The 21493-nt window shown below is 59.5% G+C and overlaps 1 protein-coding gene across 3 annotated transcripts in view; it reads left to right on the forward strand.

The window, feature by feature from the left end:
- Positions 1-3632: 3632 nt before the first annotated feature.
- CXXC5 (CXXC finger protein 5) overlaps positions 3633-21493 on the forward strand; it is a 34528-nt gene continuing 16667 nt past the window's right edge. For 2 of the 3 annotated variants that reach the window (XM_021701827.2, XM_021701831.2), the window contains exon 1: positions 3633-3927. The gene's annotated coding sequence lies outside the window, so the exon portion shown is untranslated. Of the gene's footprint in view, positions 3928-4023; positions 4091-21493 lie in introns of those variants that run through there. The other variant, XM_021701829.2, reaches the window with a different exon arrangement.

The following is a 21493-nucleotide window of genomic DNA, read 5'->3' on the forward strand; positions in this document are numbered from 1 at the left end:
TGTGTGTGCTAGGGCTGGTGGTAGCCCTGTGAATACGGGGCCAAACTGAGGCTGGGAATGGAAGTCAAAGAAGTGGGAGGTGACACATGCTCTTAGTCTTCCATGAGGAGTTCCTGAGATATGCTTGATTAAGACCCTCCTGGCCGGAGGGAACAGTACATGCAGCCACAGAAACTTGAATGGGACTTTTGGGGAGTCTGAGGGGAACCACCAGTGTTGGGTGGTGTTGGTCAGCGGGGCTGATTAGGAAAGCCAAGCTGTGCCGGCGTTGGGGGTGAGGGGTGGGGGGTAGGGGGGGTAGGGGCTTGGGCGGAGCCTTATGGGTTCTGAGGATTCACTATAGGAAGTGATGCAGGTGAATCCCAGGGCAGATTTATATGCAAGAAGCTTCACTAGGAGCAACTTTGGGGCCAGTCTCATGTACGGTTCCTCACCAGCTACTACTGCTGAGACTGAGGCAAGGATTAAATGAGCTAATGTACCTTAGCTGTTTAGCCTGATGCCCTGCTCAGGGTAGGGCTTCATAAACACCAGGTAGGGATATTATAACCAGGATCCAGGGGAGCAGTATCCAGGGTCCTGGACTGATAGGGAAGGGTACAGGGCTCCTCTCTCCCCTCAAGGTGCTGGAGACTTAAGAAATTTGATAGCTGAAGCTAAGCTGATTGGTTGAGTAACACTGTGAAACCTAAAGATTCCTCTTTGGAGGCAATGAGAGAGAATAATGAACCAGGGTAGCTTCAGTTCTTGTGGAAAGGGTCTGGGGTAGGGATGATATCCCCCAAGGCCAGAGACCTCCCAGCAGTCCTTCCTGGGTGCCCCCACTTGTCTCATTTGTTATGGGGAGAGTTCTATGTGGATGGCTTGTGATGTTTCCTCTTCATGTTGTATTCTCCATACGGATGATTCTGCCCCTCTCCTTTCTGGTCCTACCTGGGTTGAATTGGTGAGGGTCTGACCGAGTCTCCCTGCAGTTCTTAATTTCCAGGAGAAGGGGAAGGCTCCAAGATCCAACTTCTAAACTGGGCCTGGCATATGCCAATACCCCTTGCCTGAGAAAGTCACCATCGGGATCATTTGGCTCATCTTCATTGCAGCCTGCAGCCCCTTGGCCTTTGCCCTCCTGACTTGGGAGGTTGGGGGGAGGGAGAGGGTTGCAGAGGTCTTTAAAAAAAAGGGGGGGGGCGCCTGGGTGGCTCAGTTAGTTGAGTGACTGCCCTCGGCTCAGGTCATGATCCTGGAGTCCCTGGATCGAGTCCCGCATCGGGCTCCCTGCTCGGCGGGGAGCCTGCTTCTCCCTCTGACCCTCCCCCCTCTCATGTGCTCTCTCTCTCATTCTCTCTGTCTCAAATAAATAAATAAAATCTTTAAAAAAAAAAAAAAAAAAAAGGGGGGGATAATTAATAGTAATTCCCTTAGTTGGGGCTACTACCCACTCTCCCCCAAGAATCCCAGCATGAAGCTTTTTTGGGGTGTGCAGAACCTGATTCTGCACTGACCCTCGACTGGAAGAGCCCTGCAGGGTTGAGTTTCATTTCTTTGCTCCTACTCCTCTGAGACCTGCTGCTAACTCCTGGGGAATAGGTCTCCCCTCACAGTCAGTGCTTAGCTTCCCCAGAAAGGTAGGTAGAGGTGGGCTAAGTACTCCGAGATCCTGGAGCATCCAGACAGGGGACCCTGCCTCCTTTTTCCTTATATGGTCACTGCCCAATACAGTACCTGACATTCAGAGTGCTTAAACTCTTTAAGCAGTTTAGGGGTGATAATCTGGAGGTGTTCAGTTGTCTTAAATCTGTGTTCCCATAGCAAGTACCTTGCTTTTTACTCACATGGTATGTTTGCTTGGGGTGGCTTTGAGGAAGGGTGCTGGAGAGAAGAGGGGAGAGGAGTGGAGAGGAGAAGAGAGGAGGGGTTAAACACCTTCCTTTGGTGCCATTCTTGGCACTTGGTTAAGGGTAGTAGGACACTTCTCAGCATTTGTGGAAGGGAGGTAGGGAGAGGGGTCTCTGCCTGTGGCTTGGGAGGCCAGGATGAGTAGAGAAGCAACACATTTCAGATGAACTCTGCCCTTGGACACCTCCCTAACTCCCCTATGCCTGGCTGGGTCAAGGTCCCAAGGCCAAATTTGGAATGCTTGGAGAATGGGCACCAGTGGCTGCTCCCGGAAGACCCAGGCCCCAAGGCCCTCTCCAGCCTTGGGGACAGGCTGGCCACATAGAGCAGGAGAGGAAGCAGTGAGGTAGGAGCTGGTTTCGGTTCTCCCACCAAGGCCGTGCCTGTGGCTGGAGGCACCCAGTAGAGGCAGTTAACTCCCTGTTATCTGGGCCATTTGGGGCTGTACATTTAACCCTAGACAGACTTCCCCAACTGCCCTGCCCCTCCCCCATTAGGGTCTCCAGTCTTTTTTTTTTCCTGCCTGGAGGAAACATAAACCCACCCTAGGAATTCCACAGATTCAGAGAAACTTCCCACTTTGGGATTATCTGCAGTTTGGGATTATATGAGCCCGGGTGGGGCTTGCTCTGTGGGTCCCTGAGGTGAAGAGAAGACATCTGCAGCTTGAGGATTAGCCCAAGCTGGGCAGATACGGGGGGTATTGAGTGAGGGCAAGGATATTCGGGCACAAATCTGTACCCACTGGGCTTTTGTTCTCTTTCAACCAGTTTCTATTGAGTGCTGCTTTGTGCCAGGCACTGTTTCAGGCTCTGAGTTTGTAGGCCATGGTCTCAGGGAACCACAATGTAGTTGCCTTAGCCCCAGGAGTCAGGGCTGGGGCTGGGGCTAGCATAGGAGACAAACTGTCCTTCTCAGGTCGGTTTTCTCATCTGTAAAATGGGGACAGGAATCTCCGCCCCTTGTCTCCCAGGGAACTAGAGCCCACTGAGTCCCAGACAGCGCTGGGGGAAGGGTGGGGTCTTTGAACCCAGTGTCGCTCCAAGTGCCCTAGGCTAGGAGTTCCAGGCCCATCGCGCACCTGAGCTGAGGGGCGCGGCCAAACCCTCCCTACTGGTCCCTGTCGCTTCCGGCCCGCCGAAGAGAGGGGCCAGAGGGACGGCGGGTTTCCCCGTAAGGTAGGTTGCCAAGCCGTGCATCCCTCACAAAATAGGGAAGGTCCTCTTATTTTTTGTAAAGTTGCGGAGAAAAGAGATGAAGACGGGGCGCGCTGGGGGAGCTGAGCCTGGGCCGACCTCGTCAGAGCGCGGGGAGCTCGAGGCGCAGTGGCTGCGGCTCCGGCCTCAGAGCCTGCGGCGTCCAAGTGGCCAGAGCTGCGCTGGGAGGGAGGCGGAGGGAGGAGGGAGGGGAGCTGAGGTGGAGGGGGGGGGAGGAGGGAGCGTCGAGTCCGGTCCGGGTTTTGCCGGCAGCCCCCGGGCAGCGTTCAGAGCTCCTGCCCGGGCGGGCGCGCGGCGGCGGCGGCGGCAGAGGCGGCGGAGCCTGAGCGGGGATGTAGAGGCGGCGGCACTGGCGGCAGCAGAGGCGGCGGCGGCGGCGGCGAGAGCAGGCGCCCGAGCCGAGCGAGTAGATCGGCCAAACCTTGCCCCCCGAAGCCGGGCCCCGCGTCCCAGCCCTGCCCAGCCCGCGCCCAGCCATGCGCGCCGCCTGCTGAGTCCGGACGCCTCACGCTGCGCCCTCCGCCCGCCGCGCCGCGCTTCGCTCGGGGGTGATTAGTTGCTTTTTGTTGTTTTTTAATTTGGGCCGCGGGGAGGGGGAGGAGGGGCAGGTGCTGCAGGCTCCCCCCCCTCCCCGCCTCGGGCCAGCCGCGGCGGCGTGACTCCGGCTCCGGACCCGGACACGGCGGGCGGCGCGGCTGGAGCGGAGCGCACCGCGGCGGCGGTGCCCAGAGCGGAGCGCAGCTCCCCGCCCCACCCCTCCCCCTCGACCTCGCGGCGGCGGCGGCGGCCGTGGCGGCTTGGACGACTCTGAGAGCCGGTAGGTGTCGGGCCACGGCCCTCCCCCGACCCCCCCGGAGGCCGGCCCCCTCCCCTTCCCCGCCTACCTCCCTCTCCTCCCCCGGGGCCCGGTGCGCGGCCGGGGCCGGAGTTCGCTGCAAGTCGGCGGAAAGTTTGGCGGCGCGGGCTCCCCCGAAGTTCAGGTGCGGAGAGCCAGGGACGGGGAAGGAGGGGTCCGTGTTTGGGAGGGGCGGGGGGCGCCCGCAGCCTGAGCCACGGAGCCCTGGAGCCCGGGAGCCCTAGCGCCGGTGATCGCTCGGTGGCCGCTGCTATACCCAAGCCTCCCCAAGCCGCAGTCGGCTCGGTCGCAGATCACTGAGTACAGACAAAAAGAGGGGTTTTAGGGTCGGGGACTGCGGGTTGGGCGCCGTGCGTTGGGGCCGAGGCTCTCCCTGCGGGGTTCTGTCCCCTCCCCAAGTACCCGAGCTTGAGGGCTCTGGGGCGGCGGGAGCTCGGGTCCTCACCTCAGTGTTGGGCGGGCGCTCCGCCTGCGGGGGCGGCTGATTGGAGATCTGCGGCGCACACTCCCCCCGTCGGACCCCTCGCAGCCCTGTGTTTTGGGGGCTACGGTAACTGCTGCCCTGGACCACGCGTGGCTGAGTCTCCCCCCCCCCCCACTTGGAGGGGGCGGCGGCCACTTCTACATTTTCCCTCCGGTTCCTCGCCCCCGCTGCCCGCGGGGTGCCTGGCGGGCTGATCAAGTTTGACCTTTTTTTTTTTTTTTTCCGTCAAACTATCACCCCCCCCACACCTCCGCTCCCCGCGGCCTCTCTTTCCCGTCCTCACTAGCCTTGGGGAATCTTTCAGTCTCCCGAGCCCCGCGTGGCCAAGCAGCGTGCAAAGCCAGGGAGGGAGAATGGGGGTGTTCCTCTAGCTGCGGAGTGTGGGAGGCGGGTGTCCCAGGCGCCTGCTTCGCTGCACTGGCCCCAAATTTACCCATGAAGTTCGGCCCCAAGCCCCCCTCCCCTTTGCTTCCCTAGAGCGAGGGGCTGAACCGCCGCGAGAAGAATGTGTTAATTTTCTTGCTGGGGGAAGTTGTCCTCTCCCGGAATGGGCTGCTTTCCGGCGGGGAGCGCGGGGTGCGCCTGGCTTTGTTTATTTGTAGGATCGACAGAAAGTGAGTGACCCCAGTTTATAAATGGGGGGCTGCCTCCGGGATCTGTCAGAAAAGCTGAAGCGCTCAGTGAGGGAGCAAGATAGCTTCCCCCCCCCCCCCCGGCCCGTAAGGGGTGCGCGGAGTTGGGCTGGTGCCATGGGCTGCAAGGAGGCAGCAGCAGATTTGGGGGGTTCTGTAGGGACTCATCCGGAAAGACCCACACCTTCCTCCTTCAACTGAGACGGGGGTCTGAAGGGCTGGCAGCCGCGCCCTACTTTGCCCCCTGGATCCTGGGTGGTCTTCGAGTCGCATCTTCGCGTTGGGGGAGAGCTGAACCGGGATCCGGCGAGCCAGCCTCTTGACCTCCGCCTTTCCCCGAGCGGCGGGCGCTGCTCGGAGTCCTCGGTTTTGTGGTGGGCCCACCCCCCCCCACCCCCCGCGCTTGCTCAGGAAGCGCTGGGGAGGGGGGCTTGTGTGATCGTTCGGCCCTCGCCCCCGCCGGAGCCGCCCCGGGCGGCTGGCAAACAGAGCCCCTTTCAAGTTTTCCGCTGGGGCCGCCTGGCGGGGGCTGCGTGCGCGGTCGCTGCGGACTTGTTTGGAGCGCTATTTGAACGCCCGGCGCCACCTCAGCTGCCCCGGCCCGCGGGGGCGGGGGTGTCCTTCCGTGCAACTAAGAGCATTTAAATTAGAGGTTTTTACGGGTCGTACTGGCCTAAGCTTGACGTGAGCCCCCCTCCCGAAAGACCCCGTATCCTGGGTCCCAACTGCCGCAGGAAACCTAGGAACTGGTACCCCAAATCTTTTCCCAAACCCCTTTTTGAGAGCGATGAGGGGGAGACTGAGGTCGGTGCTACCTACTACTGCGTAGTGTTGATTGAGTAGTTTCCCTGGATGAGACTCAAGCAAGAGCTGGGGGGGTGCGGGGGGTAGTGGCCCGCTCTGCAGCTGTCACCCCCCTCCCAGAACGGAAATCGTTCTCTCCTTGGGGAGGAGGGAGAGGGGGTGATTTTTGTCCTGGGAAGGAGTGGGAACAGCTGAGGAAAGGTTGGCCTCTGAGTTCTCAGTCAGCCCTGGGGAGCTTGGTAGAAGCACCCCCACCTCATCTTGGCATGAGCTGGGGCTCTCCCAGGGAAGCGCCTAGCCAGCCTTGTGGCTCCCTTTCCCAAGCCCCCTCCCTTTCCGAGGTGGGGGCAGAGGTTCCTCTGCAGAAGACAGACCCTTGGCTGACTGGCTGTCCGTTGGCGCCTTATTTATGTGTGTATTTGGGCCCCGCTGTTTTCCCGGCTCAGCAGGTGACCCTGGCCTGGGCCTCCTATCTCTCCCCCGACAGAGCCTGTTGACTTACCCGTGGGCCAGCGGCCTCGTCTTTATCACGTGAGGCCTGGAATGTCCACCCGGCTGGGCTGGGCCGGGTGGGGGAAGGGAGAAGGAGGGGAGGATTCTGCATCCAGGGCCCAGGCCAGCCCAGGCCTCTGTTCCATGGGCTTGCACTGTGAGCCCCCACTCTTGATCCCTCTTTCAGCTTTTTGCTTGCCTTCTACCCATTTGGCAAGTATGAAACTGAGGCTTATAGGAGTGTGGCAAGCAGGGTTGTATCTGGATAAAGAACCAAGTCTCTGGGAATTAAATACCTCCACCTTCTTTAGAGCCCCACCTAGTTATTTATGGGAGAGTGGAAGGGAATGGGGGGGTCTCTCTGGGGGGGAGGGGTGTGGGCTGGGCTGAGGTCAGCTGACTTCTAGGATGCAGAATAGGGTGGAGGAATGAGGGGGTGTACCGATGAGCCAGGCCCAGGCCTGCTGTCTGGTGGGGTGACCATTAAGGCAGAACTAACTCCCCAGTCATGGTGCTCTGGAGCATGGCCTTATTGACCAAGGATGGGGCAGGGCTCACTTATTGTTGTTACTATTATCATTACTGTCTATTTTTTATATGTAAATAACTTATTCATTGCCCCAGTGTGTATTTTTTGAGCACCTACTGTGTGTCAAGCCCCACCTTTCTGGGGCTGCTGAAATGAATCACTTACTCGGCCCTGCTCTGGAGGCCGGCCCAGGGTAGAAGCTCCTCCCTCTTTCCCCACCCCCTGGGGCCTGAATTGGGGCTTCCCCCCTTTATTCTGGTGCTCTCGCTCCCTGATCCCCACCACCTGGTGCTGTCCTAGCCTGTGTATGTGTGCCTGTGTGTGTGAAGTGTCCTTGATTAAGTGTATTAATAGTTAAACTCTCACTCATAGCTGGAACTCACCAGACCACAAAAAGCCTCCCCAGTTACTCACGCGCTACTGCCCAACAAGAATATCCCACTCAAGTTTTTTTTTTTTTCTTTCTCTTACTTTCCCCTTCATTCCCCCCAACTCTGAGCCCACCTCCCAGGCTACAGGCAACCAGAAAGGGCTGGCCCCCTCAAAGACCCAGGAATCCCCCAACCAGTCCACCTGCCCCCTAAAACCCAAGGCAGTGCTAGATGAGGTTGTGTGAGTCTAGTCTGTTGGTCTGGGATTTGGGAAGCTAGGTGGTATGTGGGCTTATGACTCAGGGCATGTCCTATCTGTGAATCTGTGTGTTGAATGTGTGTCTGTCTGTCTGTCTGTCTTGCGGGGTGGGAGTCTCCGCCTATGTATATTTGTGCATCAGGGCATGTGTATCCGTGGGTCTCAGAGTTGTGTGGGTCTGCATTGCATCTGTACTTGAGTGTTTGTGAATCCGAGTATCTGTCTGAAAGTTGGATTTACCCTTGTGAATCTGGGAATGTGCATATTCTGAGTTGCATGTGCTTAGAATTTTGGAGTGTGTACTCATGATTTGTGTATATCTGTGTGATTTGTATATTCTTGTAAATCTGGGAGAGTCTGACTCCCTGAGTAGTGTGTCTGAATTGGGAAAGTGGTGTGTGAATCTGGGAGTGGGCATATCTGAGCTGTGCGGGCTGTGAGTGGTCTGTGTCTTTCTTTCGTGGCTGGTGTCTGTGTTCCTTTCTCTTTCTCTATCTGTCTGCCCGGCTGTCTTTCTGAGTCTCTCCCTCTCTGGTTGAGGCCCTGAGTGTGTGTGTGTGTAGCATTGAACCTCTCCCACCCCGTCCTTCCCCTCCTCTGCCCTCCCTGGCAGTAACTGGGCAGCCTCCCCGTCTGCCTGCCTGCTGGGAGTTTTGGAAGCTGTGGAGGGAGACAGGCTGGGGCCGGGGTGACAGCGCGTATCCACGGCGATGGCAGCCTGTGATTATGGGAATAAAAGGATTTTAAGGTCATGGGTGTATTTTTTTTGTTCTGTTTTGTACCCCCTCCCCCCCCCCGCCCGCTTTGGTGGAACCGGTGGCAGCAAAGGGCCAGAGCTGTGTGTCTGCAGGTTGGGAGTCTGTCCCCATACAAGTGAACGTGGATATGTGGTGCTTTTCTGGGAGCGTGAACATGTGTGTACATGCATGAGCAGACCCTGTGAGAGTGTATGTTCTTGGTGTGTCTCTCTGCCTCCTCCCCCTGTGAGAGTCCACAGGGCTGCCCCCTGGGGGGAGAATTCCCAGGAAAACTTCTTGCTTCTGGGTGTGACATGGAGCTGGAAGCCTACAGTCCTCTATGTCCTGAAGAGCCGTCTGGCCCCAGTCCTTGCCTACCCGACCTTCCCTCCACAGTAGGGTGTCTTTTGCCAGAGACTGGCTAGGCCCGGTCACCTGGGCCAGGCCACATCTTGGGGTGTCAGTGCCCCTGGACCCGCTCCAGCCCCTGTAATTGCATTCTGCTGCCTAATCCCCCGCCAGCTCAATTAGATCGCAAATTCTTCTTCATTTCCTGCCTCTGATGCTGGCCTCCCTCTGGGCTCGCAGGGCCTGGGAGAGAGGGAGGGGATCCTGCCCCCTTTCCGCCAGCACTGGGGGCTCTTGCAGGGGTGTGATTAGTTGCTGGCACACTGGCCCTGGGGTGCAGGTTGGAACCCTGGGGACCAACAGGACGGGCTTCTGGTGGCCCTCTTTGGATGAGCCTCAGTATCCCCATGCTGGGGGAGGGGCTTGCGTTATCGGGTACCTGGGCTCTAGGTAGACCAGGCAGATCGCTCTGTGCCAGGCCCCTAGGCAGTGCCCTCACCCCGGGTTCCCACGGGCTCCGCTCATGTTCTGTTTCCAGAGCAGTTGCCGGTCACCCCCTAGCACAGCAGTTGTAACCTTGTTTTCGACCTTTTAATGGTGTGTGTTCTGGGGGTCAGTAGGACCCCTGAGCTCTTCTCTACTGGGTCCTCTTAACGCCCTCCCTTGACCTCACCCAGACAAGTGTGTTTGAGCACTGGCTCTGGAGCCAGATGTGGCTCCAAGTTCTGGCCATGCCACTGTCTAGCTGGATATGTGACCTTTGGGTGGGTTGTCTCACTGATCCTCAGTTTCCTTGTCCCTGAAATGGGATAATAAGAGTGCCTGCCTCACAAAGCCATTTTCAGGTGGACAGCGCCAGCGGCTAACCCACAGCATGCAGTAGAAGTTGGCTTCTTTGGTGACGAGGACTTCACATCCCCCAGTGAAAAGGAAGAAAATAATATGTGCCTCACCCTTAGCATTTCTGTCTCCGTTCCGCTCATTACCAGGTGTGTGATGTTGGGCACATCACTCTGCGTCTCTGGGTTTCTCTTCCCCATCTGTAGAATGGGACTGATAAGAGGCCTGACCTCACAGGACACAGGGGAGGGTTATCCACGTGCAGATGCTTGGCCCCAGCGGCCCGCCCTCGCAGGTTTTCAACATATTGCTTGCCCTCTTTCTCCTTTCCTCACACCAAGCCTAGGGTGGTATGGGGCTGGCAAAGACACAGGCTCAGGGACAAGGGGACTGGCCAAGGTCATGAGGCTGGTAATGGGGCCTGGGTGGGGTGGGAGGGCGAGGGGATGACCTGCTGGCTTGCTCGCTCGCTTACTCGCTGGCTCAGCTGAGCTGTGAGGCATGGACTTCCCTCCCCGCTGGTCTCTGTGGAAAGTGGTGGCTTGGCTGATTTTTTTCTGTAAAGGGGAAGCTGGATGTCTACCCCCTCCTTCCCCAGGAGGCACCCGTGCCAGTGGCTGTGCTGACAGGCCTCCTGGCCTTCTTGCTAGGGTAGCTGGCAGCTCTGGAAGGCCGACTGCACACAGACCAGCCAGAGGGAAGAGGGAACCGCAAAGGTCCCCTGCCATCCCTAATCCCCACGGCCCCTCCCACCCTCAGCCTGTTCTTTTGGATGGGAAGACAGAAAGGAGCCCCAGCAGGAGAGTTGGGGAGACTGGCTCTGCTGGAGGTGGTGGGGAGGGATGAGGTGGGGGTGGGGAGTGAGGCGCCCTCTGCTTCAGGGTCCCGGTAGCTCCCTGGCTAGTCTCCTTATTTCTATGACCTCTGTCCCTCACTGGCCTAGGCTCTTTAATATTTCATGGCCCATGGAGCCAGCCCCCTGCCCTAGCCCCCTTTGTCTGTCTGCCGCCCCCCCCCCCCTTGGGGCATCCCTGTCACTGAATTGCTGAATTACTGACCCCAAGAGGCTGCCTCTGCCTTCCCCCAACTGGCCCTAACACCTCTGTCCCTCCTGACCTGCCTCCCCCACACCTCTCCTGGTCACACCTTCCATCTCTCCTACACACCGTCTCCCCTTTTCTGACATCTCTGACCATCTCCCTGCCCTTTTCCTCCATTTTCCTCTTTTGTTGGCCTCCTCCTTCTCAGCGGAACAGAAACCGTGGCAACTGGTCTGTCTGCCTGCTCCCCTGTCCACCCCTTCCTACCCCCTCCCCCTGGCTGCGCTGGGCGTGAGAGCTGGTTTTATTTATTTTTCTGTTTGTTTGGGAAGAGGGCAGTGGCAGTTCTGGGCCCTGGCAGAGCAGCGGGCAGGCGGGCCGTGCTGGCCTCCCAGGAATGTGGCCGGGACGCCCCGCGCTATATTTACTCCCCTCCAGCTGCCGGCCCCAGCAGGGCAGAGCCAGGCCTGCCTGGTGGCCCTGGGGGAGCCCTGTACCCAGCCTCCCCCGTCCAGCAGACCCCACGTAGCCCTGGAGCCCCGCACCCCCCCCCCCCGCCGTGACCTCTCCTGGCCTGCCGGCAGGGACACCCACATGCCGTGCCAGTGCAGGCCTAAGTGTGGACGCTTGGGCCTGATCCCCGTGGGGCAGCACCTGGCAGCCCCACGCCCCCACCCAGGGGCCCAGCCCAGGCCTGTAGTCTGGTGGCCAGAACTATGCAAAGCATCTTTCCGGGGCTCTCCCCGCCAGGCCCGGTCCCTGCTCTTGCCGCAGTCCCCTTGGCTCTGTGCTCAGCTCTGCTGGCCGGGGGTGGGGGTGGGGGGGCTGGGGCAGCCTTGAGCAGCTGTGCTCCCCGCACGGAACTTGCCGCCTGCTGGACCTCCCAGGTTCCTCACACGGACGTAGGCGTGCACGCCCAAGCGCTTGGACGTACGTGTGCAGCACCCATGAGCACGTGCTGGAGCGCGCCTTCCTTAGAGTAGGGCCATGCCTCCTGTCATTGGTTCCTTCATCCATCAGATGCTTGGAGGGTTTTGTAAGCCTGCTCCTTGCCAGGCTTGCGATGGGACGTGGCAGTGACTGCTTCCTGTACCCCCAGTGCCTGGCACCAGCTGAGTGTTTGAAGAGCTTTAGCTGCTGCGCTCATCAATTGCTGTCCTCCAATTATTACTATAATAATAATAATATGTTGTCGCAATGGTGATGGCCACGGCTAACATCCTAAACCCTGGCAGGGGCAGGCACTATGTTCGTGGCTTTCAAGCCTTCGCTTTCTTTAAATCCCCACAGTAACCCCGTGGCTGGATGCTGTTAGCGTCCCCATATACAGATGAGGAAACTGAGGCCAGAGAGTTCGTGACTCGCCCCAGGACTTGCCATGTGGGATTGGGTCCTGGTAGAGCCCTTGACTGGCTGTGAGCACCGTGAGCACAGCCGCGGTTGGTCTGCTTGGGTAGGGCACCTTCCACGCTGCCGGGCACACAGCGGGCCCTCCCCTGAGTTTGCTGACTAGAAGCCTTGCTCTCTCCTTCTTGAGGCCCCTCATTTCCCTGGGGAGGGGCCTGGCATGTGGTGGGGGGGTGCTTGGCCAGTTGGATGAATGAAAGAATGAACGAACGAACGAATGGCCTGGGAATGAGTGCTCTCAGGAGACAGTGGGGTAGGAGATGTGCTCGTGCTGGTGATCCCACTGGTATGTGGAGATGCGCTGTGCCTGCCAAGGGTTCCCATAAGTGAGGTGGGGGCGGGGCTGAGAGATGCGGCCAGAGACCAACAGGCTGCTGGGGCCTAGCCCTTGAGCATGTCATGTCATCTCCCAGGACCTCAGTTTTTCCATCTGTCAGATGGGCTCGAGAGCCTTTGTCCTGGCTGGCTGTCAGCTGGCCTGGCCTGGGTTTGGCCTGGGAGCCTGAGAGGTGAGGGACGGTGGTGGGAAAGAGGAAGCAGTGGGTGGTGAAGACAGGAAGATGAAGCGTGGAGCTTGGCTTGGAACCTGAGAAGCAGGGAGACCAGCCCCGACCTGACACCCGTCCTCCCTCCGAGCTGCAGGGTGGAGGTGCAGGTTCACAAACCCCTAGGACCCGCTCTCGTTCTGGCAAGGGCTGGGCTTCCTGACATCTGCAGCGTCAGTGGGTGTGTGTGCCACGAGGGGGTGGCCTGCCCTCCGGGACTAGACCAGCTCAGTCTCCAGGCCCAGAGGCTCCCCCAACCTCATTTCCAGTTCCTGTTGACCCTGATGGGAGAGACCCAGGCCCTCTCCTGCCTGACCCACCTTCTCCAGAGCTGGATGGGGAATCGGTTAGCTGGGCCCATAGCTCCAGGTGAGAGTGGGCTTGGCCCCCTTTCTTCCTGGGAGTGTTAAGATCTTGGTGGCCTAGAATTTTTAGTCACAGGAATTTACAATCAGAATGCTTGGAGCAGAGGGATTCTTTTCAGGATTCTTGTCGTGTTGGGATTCTAGAATCACAGAACCATGAGTTTTACTGCAAAGGAAGCGTGAATGGTCATGTTTCAATCTCGTTTGACGCTAGGGGACATTGAGGATCTGAGAGGAGGGGCTTCCCTGTGGTGCCCTCAAGTGACATGAGTATATATACCTGAGACAGAAACCCAGTTCTGCCTCTGGTCTGCCCTGCTTTGGAGATTTGGCTGGCGTGGGGAGTGGGCTATGCGGGCCCAGTCAGGGAGCAAGGGGATGCGGCTGGCCCGTAGGCACAGGAGGGGTCCTCACGGCGGTGCCCACCCACCCGCTGCCCACCGCCTGCTGCCCACGCTTCCCGAGGCACCAGTGTGAGGAGGAAATGCCGGCTGTTGCTTCCAGCGACAGCCGGCAGGGCCGGGCGGCTTCCCAGCTCCCCCTCTGATTCATGGCCGCCTGCAGCTCCCCCCTCCCCTGGGGGCCTCGGCAGCCCCATCTGTGCAATGGGGACAGGAGGCTCTACCCCAGAGTCTAGCGTCACAAAGACAGTATATTGGGGGTTCTTTTCAGGACCACCATGAAGCTTTGAGAATGTTGGGAAGCTTTGGGAATGTTGGCATTTGGACCCAAAGCACTGAGCAGTTCTGCATGGGGTTACCCTAATGCCTCCAGGAGTCTAGGGGTGCTGAATGGGTTCCTGGGGCAGAGAAGTGTGGTGGTGGTAAAAGGAAGAGCACTGGATGGGAGGCCTAGGTCACCGGGCTCTCTCTTGACCTCAGTATACCCATCTGCAACATTCCATGAGGTCCCATTCAGTGTCAACTCTGCCTGGGTAGGTGCCGGGTGGTGGAGATACTAGGGAGGCCGAGGCAAGTAGCAGAGCCGTGGGGCAGGGAGGGGGCCTCTTTGGCTGCAGACACGGGGTAGGAGTGTGATTTGGCTGCAGGGGTGGCTCTGGGAGAAGGAATGAGGTAGGGGGGAGATAAGGAGCCTGCCAGCGAGGCAGTGTCCAGCGGAAAATCCCAGCCATTCTCAGGAAGTGTTTCCTCCACTGGTCTCCTGGGAGGGAGGCGAGGCAAAGCCGGAAGGAGGGTAGTTGGGGGCAAACAAAGTCCTCCGCCAGTCCAAGTGGAGATGGCCCAGGCCTGGCAGCTGGGCGGGTGTGCCCCTCGCACTGCGGGAGGGCTGGAACGCACCCCCCACCATGCTCTAAGGCTGGGCCTGTGGTGCGAGGCCAGGACTGCCAGGGGGGGCCGGGCCATAGTCCAGATTTCAAAGCCTTCCCCAGGGGCCTCGTGGTGCCCTCCGCCCTGTCCTGAGCTGCCGCCGCGGGGGTGGCAGATGCTGTTTCATCGGCTGAGGCGAGTGGGAGGCCTCCGGAAGGTCCTCCTGGGAGGTTCCGGGGGGCAGTGGGGGTGTCGGCAGCTGCCGCCCAGCCAGAGCTGGCTCACAGTGGCCTCCCAGGTCCCTCAGTGTCCCAGGCTTGGGGGCCGGGGGTGGTGCTTTGGAATTGAGACTGGTCCTCCCTGCCTTTGCTCCCCTCCTCCCATACGCCCCCCCCCCCCCCCACTGCCCACCAAGCTTCTTGGCTCTGGCCCCCTCCCATCCCTGGCTGCGTCTGCAGAGCCCCCCGGGGAAGGCAGGGGAGGAGGCGCAGCGGGCTCAGAACAGCGGGTGCCCGTGCAGCCAAGTATTTGCGCGAGCTGTCAGAGACAGACAGGCATGTGGGGAATTTGGTGCGTGTGGGGCTGGGGGAAGCAGCCGGGTGGGCAGGCAGGCAGGAGGGAGGGAAGGTGGGGCCGTCTCCCCCGCCTGTTGAACCCTGTGGAGACCACCATTCTCCCCAGCCCCAAGCAGAAGGTACATCTGGCACTGTCTTCCTGCCTGTATCGGTACAGCGAGACGGGGACCCTGGCTGGGGTCTGATAGGGTGCTGACGCCGGGGAAGGGGCTGCCATGCTGAGGACCGGAGCCCGGGAGAGGCTGTCTGGTGGAGTGTGGAGCCAGGCAGGAATCCGGGTTGTGCCCGACTGTGGCCTCCAGGAAATAGCAGCTGTCATGCTCCCGTGTGTCCCCCCCCACCCCCACCCCCCAAGCCTGGCACAACTTGTTTCCTGGCCGGGGTCCGGCTGGGGCAGATTGGAGGAGCCTGGTATTGCCCAGTCTGGGCAAGGAACAGGCTGGGGGGAGGGGGCTGTGTTTATAAGCCTACAGGTACTTGGGGTGCTGGGGAGGGGTCCCCCAAGCCATTCTTTTGCTGAAGCAGGTTGGAGTCACTTGGAGGAGGGGACCTTGCCCCTTATTTCCCTGGACAGAGACCCCCAATTTAGTCACCTCTGTGGTCTGCTCTCCGCAGCAGGACCAGTTAGGTGTGTTAGGGCCTAGAGCTGAGGAACGCTTGAGGTTTCGTATCTGAGAGCCCAGAGAGAGGGATACACTGGCCTAAGATCACACCTTCTCCCTGCCCTCATGTGGGTGGGGCCAGTGGGAAGAGGTGAACTTTGGGGGTTTGCTGGAGTTGGGGGGACTATATTTAGTCGGCCCTGCAGAGCCAGGGGGCCCCTGGGAGCAGCTGTTAGTGGGGGGGGGCAGACAGAGCCCTGAAGCTGCATTTAGTCTGGACAGAAATATCCTCCCCCCACCCACCCACCCACTGGCTGGGCGGCCAGGCTGCGGGCTTGTCCCCTGAGGGGCAGCTTGCCTGGGCCTGGCGGCCGGCGGGACAGGCAAGATGACCCGATAGGCTTTTCCTAGCTCAGGTTTCGATGAAACAGGAACCGGAGCCGCAGCCTGGGCTGTGGGGGCCAGGGCAGCCGGAGCCGTGCGGGCCGGGGCCGCCCCCCCCTGCTCCCCCCCTTCTCCGCGTGTTGCAGCCTCCCATTCTCCAAGGCCTGGGGAAGCAGCAGGTTATTTATCAAGCCAGCCTCCCTGCCGTGTCTGCCTGCGCCCCCCCCTCCCCTCCCCCCCCCCCCCCCGCCCCTTGCGCTGGCGGCCATGAGCCCAGCAGAGCAGGGTGAGCTGGGCGGGCAGGCGGCAGGATGAGCTCAGGAGACGTGAGTCACCCCATCCCTAGCAGCCCCACGAGGCCCTGCGGCCTGGCAGGCAGAGTGCACTCACGCACTCCCCACACGGCACACCCCGGGGCACACGCTTGGGACAGACACGTTCACTCAGCGCACGTAGTCCCCCACAGCCTGGCACACAAAGCTGACACCCACACGGCGCGGCCCGGTCGCATCAGCTGTGGACACCCCGGGAGCGCGCACGCACGCCGGCACGCACGGAGGCAAATGGCCCCGCAGAGTCGGGGTGGGCGTGCCGCACTGCCGGGAGGACCCCAGACCCCGCTCCGGCAAAGCAGCTGTAGGGCTGCTCCATCCTCAGGCCGCGGCCGCTCGCTTCCGTAGGGTTGGGCCGGGAGCCCCGACGCCACAGCGCCTGGTGTGCGCGCGCACACACGCGACGCAGTTGGGGCTCCACTTACCCACATCCCCCCTTTAGGGTCACACACAAGAGGCCTGATCCTTGGCCATGTAGAGTCAGCTGGGTTCTGTCGGGCGGGTGCGGGAAGGGAGCTGTTCTTTCCGCCATTCCCCAGGCCGGCTTGGCCTTCTTTGGGGCCGAGGCCCAAGTCTCAGGTTTGGAAGTGATAAACCCACCCTGCCCTCCAGGATGGGGAACTCTGACCTGGGCGGAGCGGGCTGGGGTAAGTGGGGGAGAGGTGCAGAGGAGCCAGGGAGAGGAAAGGCCTGGCAAAGAAAAGCCGTGGAGAATCCATTTTCTGGGGAGTGCCAAGTGGCCAGCTGCTGCCCCCAGTAAGGGGGCCGGTTCCTGGGGAGATTGGGGGGTGCTGGAAATTGGGGAAGGGCCCCCCTTGACCTACTGGGCTGTGCCCCAGGAGCCTGCCTGCTCACCCTGGTACCTGCTTTCCTCAGTTCCCTTGGCTCCCACGTCTCTCATTATCTCCCCCACCTTGCAACCAGTACCCTGAGACTTAGAATTCAGACATATTTCCTGGTTCTTAGTCTACTGGCCTGCAAAATGGGTATAGAGCTGACCTGAATACAAGGAGGGGCTGAGCTGCTGGGTTGGAAGGATGCCCTCAGGGGGCCTGTAGACTTCTGCGCAGTGGGTCTGGGGCTTGCCTTCCCTGGACTGGGCAGAGCTGGGGGCATACCTCTTTTTCATACACTGAAAAAAACACCAGTTTTCAGGTGAGAGAATTGAGTCCGATGGGTCTGACCTCATGGTCATGAAGGGCTTTAGACACAGCCACCCAACACCCAGACTACAGATCATTCTGGATCTACAGGATTGAGAGAGCCCAGGGAGGGAGGTTCAAGGGGCAGGTGACTGTTAAGGACTCAGGCCCAGGCCAGCTACCCCCCTCCTGGCCACACATATCTCCCTCATAAAGGCCTAGACAATGGTCAGGGAGGGGAGAGGGGCCCAGGCATGCTGAAGTAAACAAACAGCAATGGTCAGTCAGGAGGACTGGATGTCCCCTGAGCCTTGGACTCTGGAGTTGGACAGGCCTAGGCTCCAAACTTGGCTTGATCACTGCCTACTTTGCAGTCACGGGCTCCTCTGACCTCACTTTTGCCACCTATAAAATGGGTATGAGCCTTATCTCTGTGTCTCAAAGCTGTAGGACCTGAAGTAGGTGGTGGGGTATGGTTCTCACTGTGTCACACACCTGGATCTCCAGGTGAGTCCGGACCTCCTCCTGACCTGACTGCTCCACCAAAGCTGGCATTTTCCTGGGAGTGGTACCCCACAATACGGACTCCTTAATTAGACTGTCTTGGATTTAGTCTTCTTTAGGGCTGTTCTCAGATGGGAATGCTCAGGTGGGGGACTGAAGAGGCTGACCCTGGGGTTGCAGAGAGGGGGGGAGCATGGGAATGGGTTGGATCCAGGGAGAGGAATGTGGAGTCCTTGGGTGTCTGGACATTCCTGGGGGCTTTATGATATGGGAGGAAACAGAGCCAACCGTAGATCCCAGGCATTCTCAGTTCCCCAACCCTCAGTACATGGCAAGACCACAAGTTAGACTCAGCAGGGACTTCCAGGTGCCACATGGGTTCTTTGCAGTGTGGTGAGGGACTTGGCACACACCTGTGTGAAGGGGCGGTTGGGACCATTGGAGATGGAAGGAGTGCTGACATAGAGCGGGCTGTGCTAGGGCCTGGGAGGTGGAGGAAAGGTTGGCAGGATGTATAGGTGGGTTCTTCCTGTGGCCAGAAAAGGCATGCAAGCCTGGACAGCGGAGTGCTGCCCTCCTTGCAGACTTTAGACCTCTACCAGCCACTCCTCTTACTATGTTCCTGCAGGTAAGGGGACGGGGGAGGAGTGCTCTCCGCGGGGCTGGGGAAACCGAAGCACAGGGATTGGCTCAGACTCAAAGGCAGACAGTGACAGAACTGGGGCCACAACCTTGGTTACCTGGCACCCCTGGCTTGAAGCGTCCTTGCCACTCTTTTGCTGGCTTATGATGGCGGTAAAAATAATAACGGCCATCATTTGTTGAGCACCTTCTGTGTGCTGCCCTGCATTGAGAACTTGTGTCCTCTCCAGGACCCTGACGAGGGTGGGGCTGTCATCGTCTGCATTTCACAGGCCAAGGAATGGCCTTAGCAAGGTCAAGCAAATTCTCTGAGGTCACCTAGGCTGGGAGCTACAGAGGAACCCTGATTCCAAAGCCCACTTGGACCCTTTTGTGACCCGAACCTGTGCCTGGGGGCGGGGGTGGCAGGTCCTACCCATCCTCCATAATCACATGATGAGTAATGTTCCTAGTTGGGCCAGCCTCCTCCCCACCTATGCCCAGCCTCTGGCTGTCCTGGGGACCTCTGCTGTCTCAGGGCACTCCCCAGGTTTGGACCCAAGGCCCTTGGGACTGCTGACTCCTTAGGCCTGGGAAGGGTGAGCCTGATGCATTGGGAGTGCGGTAGGGGGCCAGGGGATGCACCGGGGAGCAGATTGATACCCCTTAGGGTTTGGGGGATCTCCTTGCAGATAAGTTCTGGGAAACTTAATTACTAGGCTTGTGGGAGCCACTTGGGGGCCTGGTCAGGGTCTAATACCTCCCCCATCCCCCAAGCTCCCATCTTCCTGGGGACTCCTTTCCCCTCTAGGGAGCCCTGCACAGAGTAGTTGAGAAAGTGTCCTTGAGCTGGAGATATCTTCTATATACAGGGGCAGCCCCGGCAGTGGCCCCAGCTCCCCCTCCCCCCAGCGGTGTGCCAGTTAGCCAAAGAGAGCACCAGGCACAGTGTGGCCCTAGGTTCGGGGCGCACTAGAGGTCACTGAGTCAGGTTTGTGTTCTCTCAAATGGAGGGGCAGACTCTGGGTTTAGGGTCCTGGGCTGTGTGGTAAGTCACTTCCCCTTTCCGGTCTGTTTCTGCATTTGTGAAATGACTGAGAGTCTGCCATGCATGATCTCTGGGGGAGGGGAAGTTAGTCAGACACACACCCACATGCCTTCGCCTGGCGTTCCCAGGTCCCCCCTGCATAAGGCTCCTGCAGCCCTCACACTGGCCAGGGAATCCAGGGGGAGCAGGGCAGCCTCTAGAGTTGGGCCAGCCTGGATTTTTTAGTCTCCCCTCCACCATCCACACTTACTGCCCCACTCCGCTCTGAGAATCAGTGTCCTCATCTGTGAGATGGGTGGACCATGGTGCTTACCTGTTTGGGCTCCTGTGGGGATAAAACAAGATCGTGTAGACAGAGCACCTGGCACAGACTCCGCTGATGGTGGTGACAGTGGAACCCCCACATACACCCTGAGCTGTCCTCTTGGTACCTCGGTCCTCGGGGATTCTGGGAAGGAGACAGCGCCAGTCTGCTGGCTCAGCCGGCTTGGCCACTGACCTTCAGAGCACCCAGGCTGTCAAGGCCGCCTGCCTGCCGGGCGGGCAGGGAGGGCGCCAGCCAGTTCCTCGCCTGGTGCTCCCCGCCCCTGCTCCCACTCTGCTCTCCCTCTCTGCGCCTGTGTGTGAGCTAATTAATCTCAGCCCCTTTGGGAAATTAGAACGCTGCAGCCGCGGCTTTCTCAGCCTCACATTGCCTGTGCTGCTGCCGGGCCCTGCCAAGACCCACCGTGGTTTGGGGGCACGGGGTGGGGGATGGGGGCAGCAGGATGAGCTGGGCAGGCATGAGTCTCCCTGAGCCCCCCCACTTTCTGACTGGGGGGTGGGGTCGGGTGGGCTCTGACTTCTCAGCTCTCTCCCCTTCCAGACGGCATTCATAAGGACATCAGGCAATTGCTTTGCTGGGGTGAAACCCAACCCCCAGCACCTCCCTGCCCTGGTCCTGGGGCTGGTGTGGTCATCCCTCACCCCACATCTGATCTCATTGTGGGGTCCTCTTGCCTGCCCAGTGCGGCCTGATGGAGATAGATGTAATTATGGAATTTTGCTTGGGAAATTAATTTGAAAAAGTTAATTAATTGGTGGTTCCGGAGGTGGCAGTCTCCACGCCCAGCCAGTCCTAATGACGTCAGTGCTGACCTGCCTGAGACGCCGCTTCCTGGGCAGACTGGGGGGGGCGGGACCCCAGTGACCTGGTTGGGCGGTCGTGGTGGACCAGGCAGAGGCACAGTGAGGACGAAGAGGCGGACTGGTACCCTGCCTCAGAGTAGGCACCTGGCAAGTGTTTGTTGGCTGGGCCAGCGAGATGCACTTGGGCATCCTGAGAACTCAGCCACTTGTTAGCATGTTCAACAAGCCATTGTCAGGCTTCTGTATACCAACTCCAGTGGCTCAAGTGCCTGCAGCCAGCGCAGACAGCTGAATGGTGTGTCCACTTCTTACAAATCCCTTTTTTCGAAACCTCTAAACTTCTACCCAAAGGGTTCAAGGGACAGTATAGGTCCGTTGTGCAGATAAAGCAACTGAGGCCCAGAGAGGATAGGACTTGCCCACCTCTTCAGCTCTGTCCTCCAGCAAGGTGGTGTAGGGGGTGTATAAAGCTTAGGCTTCTTCCCAGGGGAGGAATGCTCCCACAGGCAGCCCTGTCCCAAGTGTGGGTGATAGGGGCCTTAAAGTTGACTGTTCCCAAAGGAGAGGGCCAGAGAACGTGGCCAGCCCCCCAACCCTGGCGCCCCTGGTACCGTTGTGCCTCCTCCCCCAACCCTACCATCAGACATTTTGTGTTGCCCTGTGTGTCCAGTTGGCTGAGCCAGGGCTCCCCTGGTACATAAGGACCCCATTGCTAGGACCTCCCGCCAGGGCCCCTGACCACAAGAGTCTGACCAAGTTCTAGCGTCCGGAGGAGTGTGGGCTCTGTACAGGCTTTGTCCAGACTGAGGAAGGGTCAGGACTGGGGCAAGAGGTGGCCATCTATAAAACAGGGAAAATGGAAGCCCTGTGGATCCCCATAGGACACGTCAGGGATACTGACCTGCGGGAGGCCAGCAAGGTGAGGAACATGGGCTTTCCAGAGGTTTGGACCTGGGTTCCTTCAAGCTGTGCGGCGTTAGGCAGGCACCTTAGCTTTTCTGAGATGTTTTCCTCATTTGGGAAATGGGGATGATCACATAGGCCACTCAGAGGGCTGTAGTGAGGCACAA

The sequence above is a fragment of the Neomonachus schauinslandi genome, chromosome 7 (genome assembly GCF_002201575.2).
Source record: "Neomonachus schauinslandi chromosome 7, ASM220157v2, whole genome shotgun sequence".
Lineage (NCBI taxonomy): Eukaryota > Metazoa > Chordata > Mammalia > Carnivora > Phocidae > Neomonachus > Neomonachus schauinslandi.